The 10,785-nt window shown below is 41.1% G+C and overlaps 1 pseudogene; it reads left to right on the forward strand.

Annotated features, from left to right (window-relative positions):
• The first annotated feature begins 2,652 nt into the window (after positions 1-2,652).
• On the forward strand, positions 2,653-3,256 carry LOC104988591 (annotated as a pseudogene).
• Positions 3,257-10,785: the final 7,529 nt, after the last annotated feature.

Here is a 10,785-nt window from a genome sequence, read left to right on the forward strand (position 1 = left end):
TATGCAGAGTACATCATGAGAAACTCTGGGCTGGAAGAAACAAGCTGGAATCAAGATTGCCAGGAGAAATATCAATAACCTCAGATATGCAGATGACCTCACCCTATGGCAGAAAGTGAAGAAGAACTAAAGAGCCTCTTGATGAAAGTGAAAGAGGAGAGTGAAAAAGTTGGTTTAAAGCTCAACATTCAGAAAACGAAGATCATGGCATCCGGTCCCATCACTTCATGGGAAATAGATGGGGAAACAGTGGAAACAGTGTCAGACTTTATTTTGGGGGGCTCCAAAATCACTGCAGATGGTGCTTGCAGCTATGAAATTGAAAGACGCTTACTCCTTGGAAGGAAAGTTATGACCAACCTAGACAGAGTATTAAAAAGCAGAGACATTACTTTGCCAACAAAGGTCCATCTAGTCAAGGCTATGGTTTTTCCAGTAGTCATGTATAGATGTGAGAGTTCTACTATAAAGAAAGCTGAACACTGAAGAATTGATGTTTTTGAACTGAGGTGTTGGGGAAGACTCTTGAGAGTCCCTTGGACTGCAAGGAGATCCAACCAGTCCTTCCTAAAGGAGATCAGTCCTGAGTGTTCATTGGAAGGACTGATGTTGAAGCTGAAACTCCAAGACTTTGGCCACCTTACGCAAAGAGCTGACTCATTGGAAAAGACCCTGACACTGGGAAAGATTGAATGTAGGAGGAGAAGGGGACGACAGAGGATGAGATGGTTGGATGGCATCACTGGCTCAATGGACATGGGTTTGGGTGGACTCCAGGAGTTGATGATGGACACGGAGGCCTGGTGTCCTGCGGTTCATGGGGTCACAAATAGTTGGACATGACTGAGAGACTGTACTGACTGAATTGAACTGAGAGAGGTACAAAGATAGATTCATTCATAGAAAATTTGAATAGCTGTGAACTGTATAGTTATTTGTAGTTGTATGCTGCAGCTGGCTCATAATGGCTTATAAAAGTCAACTGTGTGCATCTTTTCCCATATCTGCATAAGTTACATGATGTTGGTGGCTTGTAATAAGGCATAGCAGAGTATATATACTACAAAATTGACAAACACTATAAACAAGGCTTTGGAGTGGTCATTTCAGGGGAAAACTTCTCAAACTTTTGCCAGCACATGACCTGTTATAGGTGTATGTACACACACATACATACACACACACACACACATGCATGCACATGCCCAACTATTTTCAAACTACTGCATACACATAAAACAATTCAATATTTTAAAATACCCCCGGGTAAACTATACTTAACTAATATAGATTTTTATAAAAATTTTCATATATTTTTCATGTTTTATATCTCTGAAATTTATGTATGATCTATAATTTATTGTCTTTTATAATTGTAACTAGCCAGATCTTCTTCACCCTTGGTGTTACAAATATAATGGTATGCCTTATGACTGGCAGTGTCATACCTTGTATATCTTCTATACAGTGTGACACATATACAGCTAATCATTCTTTGTAGCTGAATTTTTACTTATTTTCCAATTTTTCACAATTACTAATGATGCTATAATGATATGTTCTTAGTATACATTTCTTTTACAGTCTCCAGCTAGGGACCAATGGATGAGGTACAGATGGCAGCAGCTTCCCTTGTCAACTTGAGCATAAGCACCTCAGGGCCCCAGGCCCCACAACGCAGAATTCCGTTCAGGGCTGGGTGAGAAAGGAACTTAGAGCTAAGCAGCTCTGTGTTCACCTGAGGCCCCAACAATCAAGGAGGTTGATGTTGGTGTTGAGTCATTCTCTTAACAAGTGTCTAGCTCTTTGTGACACCATAGACTGCAGCACACGAGGCTTCCCTATTCCTCACTATCTCCTGGAGCTTGCTCAAACTCATGTCCATTGATTTGGTGATACCATTCAACTATCTCATCCTCTATAGTCCCCTTCTCCTCCTGCCTTGAATATTTCCCAGAGTCAGGGTCTTTTCCAATGATTTGGATCTTTGTATCATGTGGCCAAAGTATTGGAGCTTCAGCTTCAGTATTAGTCCTTCTAACCAATATTCAGGACTGATGTCCTTTAGGATTGACTGGTTTGATCTCCTTCCAGCCAAAAGACTCTCAAGAGTCTTCTCCAGCACCACAATCAGAAGGCATCAATCCTCAGGCTCAGCCTTTTTTACTGTTCAGCTCTCACATCCCTACATGACTACTGGAAAAACCATAGCTTTGACTATACAGACCTTTGTTTGCAAAATAATGTCTCCACTTTTTAATACATTATATAGGTTTATATAATGTATTAAAAAGTGGAATTATATATATAATAGGTATTATTATATTATATAGGTATATATAATATATACATTATATAGTCATTGCTTTTCTTCCAAGAACCAAGTGTCTTTTAATTTCACAGCTGCATAGTAATTTATTTCACTGTCCATAGTGATTTTGGAGTCCAAAAAAAGTAAAGTCTGTCACTGTTTCCATTGTTTCCTCATCTATTTGCTTGAGCCCAAAGAAGGCTCCACCTATAGCTGTGCCTGGAGAATACTTCACTTGCTCCTTCATCTGGGTCACTGTGAGGAAGGTCCAGAGGGATGCACACAACCAACCAATCGTTTTCTCTTCACTTTTTCGTGGACCGATAATTGCCTCCATCATGATGACCCACACACTCAACAGGGTAAAGCAGGGTGTGGACACCATCGCTGAGTACCTGAACAATATCTTTCTGTATCCTGAGGAGAAGTATCATAAGATTCAGGTACAGAACAAGATGTTTCAGGAGTGCATTAACTGCCTGGAAGGGACACATATGTTTTTGAGTTTCCAGGGGCTTCCAGGAGAAGATGCTTCCAATTTCCAACCAAGAGTGTCCCCAAAGAATTCTGTGTGCTGAGAGAGGTCACCCTGCTCCAGCCCCTTAGCATGGAGAGGCACCAGGAGTAGCAGCTGAGCGTGGAACTCCGGGGGGGATACCTGACCCACAGCTTTGGATCTTCTCAGGCTTGCCTGTAGCCTCCCGTTTCCCCTTGCCAAGTCTTTTTCAACCTCACAGCAGAGAAGATCAAGCCAGAACAGAGCTCAGGTCTGAGGTCACGCAGGGGCTGAGCGTGGTATGGACCAAGGCCAGGCAGACAGAAGAGCTAGACAGAGATGCCAAATACACCTCCCGAGACAGCTGCCTACACCAGAGGGTCTCCAAAGTCGCCACTGATAGGGAACTCAAGGTACTGGAGCTCATTGTGGAGGCCTTGCAGAGCTGATGGCTACATTTGAGCTGCAGCTCTCCAGAGGGCAGAAGTTATTGGAGAACGAGAACGTGGACTTGAAAGAGTGTGGCTCATGTCCTTAGTCCTCTTGGTTTCTCATTGGGTGGCCTTGGAGAGGACACGAACGCCTGGGGAATGAGCAGAACTGTATCCTCCAAACCTGAACTCTTATTGGTCATGGAGAAACTCTCATGAAATAAAAGCAGAGTCAGCTTCACACACACACACACACACACACACACAAATTATGTATATTAAGTTTGAAACCATAACTGAAGTAGAATTAGTAGTAGTTCAAGAACATTTTAATTTCAAATCTTGTTAGAAAATGCCAGTTTTATAGTCTAAAGAAAAATTATCAAACAATGTTGCAACAGTGGGTATACGTTATATTTAATTTCTACACAAAACTTCATCTTACTGAATATTTCTTAACATAGTAAGCATTAAAAAAAAAGAGTGTTGAACAAGACAGAATTGAATTTATTACAGTGATGGAAAATATATAAGCTGAATAGATAAAAATATATATCATATACAAAAAGAAAATAATTATAATAATGTCATACGATTTAGAGTGAAACAATGGCTAACAAATTGATCGGCTCTTAAGGAGGAGCCAATGCAGCAAAGATCAGAGGAGGAATATTTTTTTATCTGAACTCACTAACATTTTTATAGATCCATGTTAAAGAAGTGATAAGAGGACCACTGTGGCTGAGACATAGTCAAAAAATGGGAGAAAAATATAGTGTCACATGAGATCATACAGGCAAGTATGAAAAAAATCAGGATAACAAGTCTGAATTTTATTCTAAGGGTAAGAAAGTCATTGGAAATGTTGTATTCACTTCAGTTCAGTCCCTCAGTCTTGTCTGACTCTTTGTGACCCCAGCAGCAACCACAGAACTCCAGGCCTCCATGTACATCACCAATTGCCGGAGTCTACCCAAACCCATATCCATCCAGTCAGTGATGCCATCCAACCATATCATCCTCTTTCGTCCCCTTCTTCTCCTGCCCTCAATCTTTCCCAGCACCTCGGTCTTTACAAATGAGTCAGCTCTTCACATCAGGTGGCCAAAGTCTTGGAGTTCAGCTTCAACATCAGTCCTTCCAATGAACACCTAGGACTGATCTCCTTTAGGATGGAGTGGTTGGAACTCCTTGCAGTCCAAGAGACTCTCAGGAGTCTTCTCCAACACAACAATTAAGAAGCATCAATTCTTTAGCACTCAGCTTTCTTTATAGTTGAACTCTCACATCCATACATGACTAATGGAAAAACCATAGCCTTGACTAGATGGGTCTTTGTTGGCAAAGTAATGTCTCTGCTTTTTAATATGCTGTCTAGGTTTGTCATAACTTTCCTTCCAAAGAGTAAGTGTCTTTTAATTTCATGGCTGCAATCACTATCTGCAGTGATTCTGAAGCCCCAAAAAATAGAGTCAGCCACTGTTTCTGCTGTTTCTCCATCTATTTCCCATGAAGTGATGGGACCGGATGCCATGATCTTAGTTTTCTGAATGTTAGGCTTTAAGCCAACTTCCATTCTCCTCTTTCACTTTCATGATGAGGCTCTTTGGTTCTTCTTCACTTTCTGCCATAGGGTGGTGTCATCTGCATATCTGAGGTTATTGATGTTTCTGCCAGCAATCTTAATTCCAGCTTGTGCTTCCTCTAGTCCAGTGTTTCTCATGATGTACTCTGCATATAAGTTAAATAAGGAGGGTGACAATGTACAACCTTGACATACTCCTTTTCCTATTTGGAACCAGTCTGTTGTTCCATGTCCATTTCTAACTGTTGCTTCCTGACCTGCATATAGATTTCTTAAGAGGCAGGTCAGGTGGCATGGTGTTCCCATCTCTTTCAGAATTTTCCACAGTTTATTGTGATCCACAGAGTCAAAGGCTTTGGCATAATCAATAAAGCAGAAATAGATGTTTTTCTGGAACTCTCTTGCTTTTTTGATGATCTAGTGGATATTGGTAGTTTGATCTCTGGTTCCTCTGCCTTTTCTAAAACCAGCTTAAACATCTGGAAGTTCACGGTTTACATATTGCTGAAGCCTGGCTTGGAGAATTTTGAGCATTGCTTTACTAGCGTGTGAGATGAGTGCAATTGTGCAGTAATTTGAGCATTCTTTCACATTGCCTTTCTTTGGGGTTGGAATGAAAACTGACCTTTTCAGTCCTGTGGCCACTGCTGAGTTTTCCAAATTTGTTCACATATTGAGTGCAGCACTTTCACAGCATCATCTTTCACGATTTGAAATAGCTCAACTGAAATTCCATCACCTCCACTAGCTTTGTTTGTAGTGATGCTTCCTGAGGCCTACTTGACTTCACATTCCAGAATGTCTGGCTCTAGGTCAGTGATCACACCATTGTGATTATCTGGGTTCTGAAGATCTTTTTTTGTACAGTTCTTCTGTGTTTTCTTGCCACCTCGTCTTAATATCTTCTGCTTCTGTTAGGTCCATACCATTTCTGTCCTTTATTGAGCCCATCTTTGCATGAAATGTTCCCTTGGTATCTCTAATTTTCTTGAAGAGATCTTTAGTCTTTCCCATTCTATTGTTTTCCTCTATTTCTTTGCACTGATTGCTGAGGAAGGCTTTCTAATCTCTCCTTGCTCTTCTTTGGACCTCTGCATTCAAATGGGTATATCTTTCTTTTTCTCCTTTGCTTTTCACTTGTCTTTTTTTCACAGCTATTTGTAAGTTCTCCTCAGACAGCCATTTTGCTTTTTTGTAATTCTTTTTCTTGGGGATGGTCTTGATTCCTGTTTCCTGTACAATGTCACAAACCTCCATCCATAGTTCATCAGGCACTGTGTATATCAGATCCAATCCCTTAAATCTATTTCTCACTTCCACTGTATAGTCATAAGGGATTTGATTTAGGCCATACCTGAATGGTCTAGTGGTTTTACCCACTTTCTTCAAGACATAATGTAGGCACTTAAATTATTTCCCTGGATGCTAAGCAAAGAAATGGTAGTAGAAAATCAAAAGTGGAAAAAAAGAGAAGCCAGTTAGAGTGTTTTAGTCACCTTGGGCTTCCATTACAAAATAGCATAGACTGAGTGGCTTAAACAACAAGAGATTTCTTTCTCAAAGTTCTAGGGGCTAGGAAATGCAAGATCAGGTATCAGTATGATTGGGTTCTGGTTAGAGCTCTCTCTCTCTGGCTTACATACAGCCCTTTCTGGATGTGTCTTCATCTGGCTGAGAGAAGAAGAGAGAATAGGCTCTCTGGTGTGTCCTCCTGTGCAGGTACTAATCTCCTCTTGAGGATTCCACTCTCATGATCTAATACAAATTATCTCCCAAAGAGCTCACCACTAGGTATCATTGAGGGTTAAAACTTCAACATACAACTGGTACAGGGTAGGGTTGGAGTAAGTTGAAGGTACCAAACAGAATTCAGTTTCACAGCATTGAAAATAATTGCAAGAGTTTGGGTGAGAACAGATGGTGGCTCAGACCAAGGTCATATGAAAGGCAAAGAGTAGTTTCTCTCTGAAACTGGATTTATTCTAATGGTAGCTTTAAGAGTCACTAATGGTAGAGTTAAAAAAGACTGTAGTGTGAGGAAATTAGATTATTCAAGCATAGTTCTAAGAGAGTCAAAACCTAGGCAGGTTAATATGAAGTCTGGGTTCCCTGAAGAGGAGGAAGCTGTCTGGGGCACTCAAGAAAGAAATAGGAGTCTGGAATTCTCAAGGAGGAGGAAAGGACAATTTTTTTTTCCTACATTGCTTTTTAAGGATTATATAAAAATAATCACAATGGTGTGATCACTCACCTAGAGCCAGACAGCCTGGGATGTGAAGTCAAGTGGGCCTTAGGATGCATCACTATGAAAAAAGCTAGTTTAGGTGATGGAAGTCCAGTTGAGCTATTTCAAATCCTGAAAGATGATGCTGTGAAAGTTCTGCATTAAATATGCCAGCAAATTTGGAAAACTCAGCAGTGTCCACAGGACTGGCAAAGGTGAGTTTTCATCCCAATCCCAAAGAAGGGAAATTACAAAAAATGCTGAAACTACTGTACAATTGCACTTACCTCACACACTAGTAAAGTAATGCTCAAAATTCTCCAAGCCAGGCTTCAACAGTATGTGAACCATAAACTTCCAGATGGTCAAGCTGGTTTTAGTAAAGACAGAGGGACAGTCCTAAGATGGTTTAGAATAGGATGGGGAGATCAATTTCTCCCCAACAAATTCATCAAAAAATCATTTGAACTCTGAACAAATTCCACAAAACAACTTCTGAACGCTGGTGGAGGATGCCAGGCACCCAGAAAGTCAGCCCTTTCTCTTCAAAAGGAGATAGAACAAAATATAAAAGATAAAAAGAGAGACAAAAGGGTTAGAGATGGAACACCAGGAAACCCACTCAGCTGCAGGTCTGTGGGGGAGTTTTGGAATCTCAGAGGGCAATATAACTGGGAGGAAGAAACACACACACACACACACACACACACACACACAAAATTACATGCCTAACCATAACTCCCAGTGGAGAAGTAGCCCAGACACTCAGGTTCAGGAATTAGGGACTGAACAGGGAGCCGTGGGCTGTGTGCTTAGGGTAAGGATCAGGCCTGAATGCCCTGAGAACAATCTGAGGGAGCTAAGGTGAGATAGCAACCCAAACTGTCGATAGCCAGAGAGAGAAGTCAAAAACAAAGAGAGAGAGAGAAAACTTACCCAAGAAAAGCTCTAAGGCACAACCTGGTCCTCTCACAGAACAAAAGACTGAGCAAATACCAGAGGAGAGCTATCTGCCTAAGGATTGGCCTCTCCCTGCTCCAGAGGCAGAGAGGCAGGTGGGCAACAGCCAGAGCCAGAAGGCGGGAGCAATCTCAGGCCCAGAGACAGCATCCTCCACCAAACTTAAACAGACTCTCAGGTGCTAGCCAAGTCTTCTCGGATCCTGGACAGTTGACATCCACCATGAGGGCCACAGTTAGAGATCAGCTCTCCAGAGGAGACATACAGAACACCTGAGATGGCGCTCCCAATGCACACACAGGAAACCCAAGAGCTGGGATAGGGGAGTTGTTAAGATGCACTGCCTAGCTGGGTGAGTGCACTCACCAAGCATCTGGTTGCCTGAGCTGCTCCAAGCTGGGAAGGGCACAAAACCTAGGCCCAACTGAGTCTGTGCCTTTGTGGAGTACCTGAGAACCTGAACCTGAGTGTCTTAGACCTGGGAAGTGCACACAATCCAGGGCCTGCTTTAGACAGTTCCCCTGCAGAGCAACCTGGAGCCTGAGCAGTGTAGACCAGGAAAGCACACATGCCCTGATGGGGGCAAACCCAGTGTGGCCCAGATGCTGCAAGCGCTCTCTCACAGGCCACTGATATTTGTTTGCAGTGCTTCTCTCTCCCCACAGCACAACTGAACAAGTAAGCCTAAATAAGTGACCACTTTTGCCCCCTTGTGTCAGGGCAGAAATTAAACACTGAAGAGACTTGCAAACAGAGGAAACCAAAATAAACAAAGAAGAGGGAACTGCTGGAAGTGACAGGTGCAACAGAGTAAAACCCTGTAGTTAGTACTGACTACATTGATTGGGCCTATAGACCTTGAGAAGAAGTATAACCTGGAATAAGGAACTATCTGAAACTGAACTGATCCCACACTGCCCTCAACAGCTCTAGAGACATTTCTAGATATATTTTACGATTATCATTTTGTGATTTTTAATTTTTTTTGTTTTTAAGTTCCTTATTGCTCATTTAATTTTTATTTTTATAACCTACTATTACCTTGCAAAAAATGACCTTATTTTCAAAGAAAATTTCATATATACATTTTTTATAATTTTGTGATTTTTTTTTAATATTGTATTTTTGAGAGTCTAACATATATTTTAGATTTTTATCCTTGCTTTATGGTTTTTGCTATCAATTTTGTACCTTTAAGAATCCAATTTTCAATACCCATTTTTACGTAAGAGTGTGATTACTGCCTTGATTGCTCTCTTCCTCTTTTGACTCTCCTTTTTCTCCACCACGTCACCTCTATCTCCTCCCTCCCCCTTCTCTTCTCTACCCCTCTGAATCTTTTTGGGCGTTCTGGGCTGTGGATAACACTTAGGGAACTGATTACTGGCTAGATTGTTCTCTCTCCTTTTGACTCCCCCTCTTCTCCTCCTGGTCACCTCTATACCTCCTCCCTCTTCTCTTCTCCATGTAACTCTGTGAAACTCTCTGGGTGTCCCTAACTGTGGAGAATCTTTTCACCACTAACCTAGATGTTTTATCAGCAGTGCTGTATGGATGGAGAAGTCTTGAGACTACTGTAAGAATAATACTGAAAGCCAGAGGCAGGAGGCTTAAATCCAAAACATGAGAACTCCAGAAAACTCCTGACTGGAACATTAATCAATAGGAGCTCATTCAAAAGCCTCCATACCTACACTGAAACCAAGCTCCACCCAAGAGCCAACAAGTTTCAGGGCAAGACATACCAAGCTAATTCTCCAACAAAGCAAGAACATAACCCTGAGCATTAAAATATAGGTGGCCAAAAGTCACACCAATCATATAGACACCTCAAAACACACTAACAGACACTTCATTGCACACCAGAAAGAAGAAATCCAGCTCTACCCACCAGAACACCAACACAAGCTTCCATAACTAGGAAACCTTGACAAGCCACTCGTCCAACCCCACTAACAGGGAGGAACCTCCAAAATACAGAGGAACCACAAATTTCCAGCATCAGAAGGCCAGCCATCTAAACAAGATGAAAGGCAGAGATATATTTAGCAGGTAAAGGAATGTGATAAATGCCCATGAAACCAAAAAAAAAAAAAAGGAGAAGATAAGAAGTCTACCTGAAAAAGAATTAAGAACAATGATAGTAAAAATTATCCAAAATATTGAAAACAAAATGGAGTTACAGATAAATAGTCTAGAGACAAGGATTGAGAAGATGCAAGAAAAGTTTAACAAGGACCTAGAAAATAAGAAAGAGTCAATCAATAATGAATAATGCAATAACTGAGATCAAAAGCACTCTGGAGGGAACCAACAGTAGAACAACTGAGGTAGAAGATAGGATAAGTGAGGTGGAAGATAGAATGTTGGAAATAAATGAAGCAGAGAGGAAAAAAGAAAAAAAGAATTAAAGGAAATGAGGACAACCTCAGAGACCTCTGGGAGAATGTTAAATACCCCAACATTTCAATCATAGGAGTCCCAGAAGAAGAAGACAAAAAGAAAGGCCATGAGAAAATACTTGAGGAGATAATAGTTGAAAACTTTCCTAAAATGGGAAAGGAAATAGCCAACCAAGTCTAAGAAACCCAGAAAGTCCCAAACAGGATAAACCCAAGGCAACACACCCTAAGACACATATTAATCAAATTAATGAAGATCAAACACAAAGAACAAATATTAAAAGTAGCAAGGGAAAAACAACAAATAACACACAAGAGATCCCCATAAGGATAACAGCTGATCTTTCATTAGAAGCTCTTCAGGCCAGAAGGGAAT

This window comes from Bison bison, unplaced genomic scaffold, assembly GCF_000754665.1.
Source record: "Bison bison bison isolate TAMUID 2011002044 unplaced genomic scaffold, Bison_UMD1.0 scf7180017864136, whole genome shotgun sequence".
NCBI classification, from domain to species: domain Eukaryota; kingdom Metazoa; phylum Chordata; class Mammalia; order Artiodactyla; family Bovidae; genus Bison; species Bison bison.